The sequence below is a fragment of the Phocoena phocoena genome, chromosome 16 (genome assembly GCF_963924675.1).
Source record: "Phocoena phocoena chromosome 16, mPhoPho1.1, whole genome shotgun sequence".
Taxonomy (NCBI): domain Eukaryota; kingdom Metazoa; phylum Chordata; class Mammalia; order Artiodactyla; family Phocoenidae; genus Phocoena; species Phocoena phocoena.
In genome coordinates, this window is record NC_089234.1 from 59,170,131 (window position 1) to 59,175,425 (window position 5,295).

Sequence of the window (5,295 nt, forward strand, 5' to 3'; positions counted from 1 at the left end):
GGCTCTAGGCGCATGGGCTTCAGTAGTTGTGTCATGTGGGCTCAGTAGTTGTGGCTCATGGGCTGTAGAGTGCAGGCTCAGTAGTTGTGGCACACGGGCTTAGTTGTTCCTTGGCATGTGGGGTCTTCCCAAACCAGGGATCAAACCCGTGTCGCCTGCATTGGCAGGTGGATTTTTTTTTTTAATATTTTTTTTTCTTTTTCATTTATTTTATTTATTTATTTTTGTCTGCGTTGGGTCTTTGTTGCTGCTCACGGGATTTCTCTAGTTGCGGCGAGCGGGGGCCACTCCTCGTTGCGGTGGGCGGGCCTCTCCTTGCAGTGGCCTCTCTTGTTGCAGAGCATGGGCTCCAGGCATGCAGGCTTCCGTAGTTGTGGCTCACGGGCTCCAGAGCGCAGGCTCAGAAGTTGTGGCACACGGGCTTAGTTGCTCCACAGCATGTGGGATCTTCCCAGGCCAGGGCTCTAACGCGTGTCCCCTGCATTGGCAGGCGGACTCTCAACCACTGCACCACCAGGGAAGTCCCCATACATAAAACAGATAACCAACAAGGACCTACTGTATAGCACAGGAAACTTTATTCAATATCTTGGAATAACCTATAATGGAAAAGAATCTGAAAAACAATTTGTTCTATCTATCTGTCTGCCTGTTTATCTATCTATCTATCTCTGAATCACTTTGCTGTATATCTGAAACTAGCACAACGTTGTAAAATAGCTACTTCAATTAAAAAATGAAAGAAAGAAAAAGATGCTCAAACTCACATAATCTGGAAACTGCAAATTAAAACAATATTTTTTGTTGACTTCTCTGTCTTTTTTTTTTTTTTTTTTTTTTTTTTTGCAGTATGCGGGCCTCTCACCGCTGTGGCCTCTCCCGTTGCGGAGCACAGACGCGCAGGCCCAGCGGCCATGGCCCACGGGCCCAACCGCTCCGCGGCATGCGGGATCTTCCTGGACCGGGGCACGAACCCGTGTCCCCTGCATCGGCAGGCAGACTCTCAACCACTGCGCCACCAGGGAAGCCCCTGTCTTTTTTATTATTTAAAAATATTTTTAATTTTTAAAATTAATTAATTTGTTTTTATTTTTGGCTGCGTTGGGTCTTCGTTGCTGCGCGTGGGCTTTCTCTAGTTGTGGCGAGCAGGGGCTACTCTTCGTTGCAGTGTACAGCCTTCTCATTGTCATGGCTTGTTGCAGAGCACGGGCTCTAGGCATGCGGGCTTCAGTAGTTGTGGCACATGGGCTCAGTAGTTGTGGCGCACGGGCTTCGTTGCTCCGTGGCGTGTGGGATCTTCCTGGGCCAGGGGTCGAACCCGTGTCGCCTGCATTGGCAGGGGGATTCTTAACCACTGCACCACCAGGGAAGCCCCTGTCTTTAAAAACATTTAAAAATCTTACAGATGTTTAAATTGTATACTTAATTTGAAGAAAGAGAAAAAAGTACATTCTTTAAAAAAATAATTCTTTATGTAGAGGCTAAGAAGCAAAGGTTCCTCTTCTAGAACTATCCTGTTTGGTGAATTTTCTTCTAGTTCTTTTTCCTGCAATATATGCAATTTCTATATCTATTTATATCTTTTTTAAGTCTGTGGATTGATAATTTTTTTCCTGTAGTTCTTTTTAAAACCTAGCAATATGCTTTTGGGATCTCATCCTGTCAGTACACACTTTTTAACAGCTGATTGTATTTCAGTTTGAATGTCTGTAATTTATTTGTTTCTTTATCTATGGACATTTAAGTTTTCTCAGATTTTTGCAGTTATCAGCAACACTGAAATGAACATCCTTTATTCTTGTCTCTTGTGCAAATGTCCTAGAATAACTCTAGAGTAGGTGCCTAGAATTGTTTAAAAGGTATACATGTTTCTAATTTTGAAAGATACAGCCAATTTGCCCTACAGTCTGTGTACCATTCTTTACTCCATCAGCAGTTGATGAAATTGCCTCTGATACTTGATATCAATCTTGTACAGTTTTACTAATATAATGGGTAAATTTAAAAATTTTAATTTATAGTTTCCAGATTGCTTGTGAGTTTGTGCATCTTTTTGTTTTTTTATTGGCTGTTTACATTTCTTTCTGTGAAATTTCTTATTCTGTTCTTTGCATATTTTTTAACTGGGTTGTTTTCTTTTTTCTAAACATTTCTTTATTTTTGGCTGCGTTGGGTCTTCGTTGCTGCGCGCGGGCTTTCTCTAGTTGTGGCGGGCGGGGGCTACTTTTCATTACGGTGCGCGGGCTTCTCATTGCGGTGGCTTCTCTTGTTGCAGAGCACGGGCTGTAGGTATGTGGGCTTCAGTAGTGTGGCACGCGGGCTCAGTAGTTGTAGCTCGCGGGCTCTAGAGTGCAGGCTCAGCAGTTGTGGCGCATGAGCTTCGTTGCTCTGCGGCACGTGGGATCTTCCTGGACCAGGGCTCAAATGCGTGTCTCTTGCGTTGGCAGGCAGATTCTTAACCACTGTGCCACCAGGAAAGCCCCACCCAGGCTTTTTGGTTTGGTTTGGTTTTTTGTGGCCGCACCAAGAGGCTAGCAGGATCTAATTTCCCAACCAGAGATCGAACCTGGGCCCTGGCAGTGAGAGTGCAGAGTCCTAACCAGGGAATTCCCAATACCACCCAGTTTTAATTATTGCTGAAGGTCAGGTCCCCCTCAGTCTTAGAATACATATAAGAACAGATTTTTTTAGGCTTCCCTGGTGGCGCAGTGGTTGAGAGTCCACCTGCCGATGCAGGGGACACGGGTTCGTGCCCCAATCTGGGAAGATCCCACATGCCACAGAGTGGCTGGGCCCGTGAGCCATGGCCACTGAGCCTGGGCATCCGGAGCCTGTGCTGCGCAACGGGAAAGGCCACAACAGTGAGAGGCCCGCATACCACAAAAACAAACAAAAAAACAAAAAACAGATTTTTTTTTTTCTTTCAGAAACAGTCTTTCAGGTTTTGTTACAAGCAAAGATTCTGTTGGGAATGTAATTGGGATTGATTGCAACAAATACATTACTTTATGGGTGAATTTGTACACCCATGAATTTACAATGTTGAGACTTTCCATTTAGAAACAGTGTATTCTCTTTATTTAGGTTTAAAAAAAATCCTTTAGAAAAGTTTATAGTTCTCTTGATAGTGGTCTTGCACATATCTACTTTTCTAGTTATTTTATGGTTATTTAAAGTTGATATGGCAATTGGGATCTTCTACTCATGACATATAAAAACTTGGTTATTGCTGGCATATAGGAAAGCTATTGATACTTCTGTGTTGATCTTGAATTGGATAACATAGTAAATCTTTTTTAAAAATGATTTAAATGGTTTTTCATTTGATTCTTTTGGATTTTCAAGATAGTTATCTTTTTCAGCTCTTCATGTCTTTGCCAATTTTCATTTTGGTGTATGCAGTTTTTTTCTTATTTTGACATGTTTTATAGCTCTTTATGGTAAAAGTATTAATCATTTATTATATAGCTTGCAATGCTTTTTAGTTTGCTCTTTGTTTTTATGGGAAACCTTTTTTTTTTTTTTTTTTTGTGGTACGCAGGCCTCTCACCATCCGTTGCGGAGCACAGGCTCCGGACGCGCAGGCTCAGCGGCCATGGCTCACGGGCCCAGCCACTCCACGGCATGTGGGATCCTTCCGGACCGGGGCACGAACCCATGTCCCCTGCATCGGCAGGCGGACTCTCAACCACTGCGCCACCAGGGAAGCCCTATGGAAACCTTTTGACCATCAATGGGTAAAACACTAGAATGGGCTACTGCAATGGTTCGAAGTTATCTTGACAATAGGAAAATTCTAAGAGGGTTAGAATTATTCAAACCAAGTCTGGTGAATAAAACTATGAATTAAAAATAGAGGAAAAGGGGTTTCCCTGGTGGTGCAGTGGTTAAGGATCCGCCTGCCAATGCAGGGGACATGGATTCGAGCCCTGGTCCGCGAAGATCCCACATGCCACGGAGCAACTAAGCCCGTGTGCCACAACTACTGAGCCCATGTGCCACAACTACTGAAGCCTGTGCACCTAGGGCCCGTGCTCCCAACAAGAGAAGCCACCACAATGAGAAGCCCGTGCACCACAGCGAAGAGTAGCCCACGCTCGCCGCAACTAGAGAAAGCCCGTGTGCAGCAACGAAGACCCAACACAGCCAAAAACAAAATAAAATAAATTATAAAAAAAAAATAGAGGAAAAAAGCTCACTTCTGGGTTCAAGTGAGATTTGATTAGAAAAGTCAGAAACTCTTTTACTTGTTTATAGTGATGTGTCATCTGAGTTAAAGTAGTTGAATTTAAATTTAGGGAGACAGTAGCTGAATAAAATTGATCAGGTTGAAAATACACAATAGAATATATAAATAATAATCATGTCTGATATTTAATCATACATATGGAAGAAGCTGGTTTTTCTGATTACTGTTATACCTGGGGAAAAAGGATAACTCTTTAGCAGCAATGTTCCTTCACAGCTCACTTCTGAAGGGAAATCCTGACATGTGGACATTCCTGAGTTTAGCATTGAGGGGGTAGTTGGCATAACAGAAAGAATGTGGGCTTTGGAACCAAACAAACCTTGGTTCCCAGTCCAGTTGTTCACTTATTAGAACTGTGATCTTTAGCTCATTGTCATAGCCTCCTCTGTAAAATAGTATGCTTAAAAAATGGTATATCACATCAAATAACATCATCTACTGCTCAAAACTGATACTGCTGTGCAGCTTCATTACATGGTGCAAATATTTGTTCAATGAAAAGCATACTATGACTTAGGAGGTCTGAATTCGTATGTTTGCTGCTGAACCGTCAGTAACACCAGTCAGATTAGGGGTTAGGAGAACCAAGAACCTAGGGTTAGTACCATGTAGGTTAGGTACCAAGCACCTAGAAGCATGTTAGAAATGCAGAATTAGAATCTGTATTTTAACAAGATCCCCAGGTGATTCATATACACCTTAAAGTCTGAGAAGCAGTGATCTAATGTGCAGTATCTAAAGGAAGGTGGTAACTCCAACTCAAAGCAGTAGGGGTTGAGATGGTAGGAGCTATAGAAGATTAGGCAGGTAGTCACTCTGTGGTTCCAGATGATTCATTTATTCACTGTAGGACCCTCTCACCAAGCTGGGGGATACAAGGAACATCTTCTAGAAGACAGGGCTAGCATGATCCTGGTTGGGTGTCTGGTCACTAGCCAAGGGGTTTGGCATTAGAGCAATAGCTTTAGTCTCTGCAGGAATCTAGGCTATCTGTGCTGTTCAATATGGAAGCCACTAGACACATGTGGCTATTAAAATTAAATAAA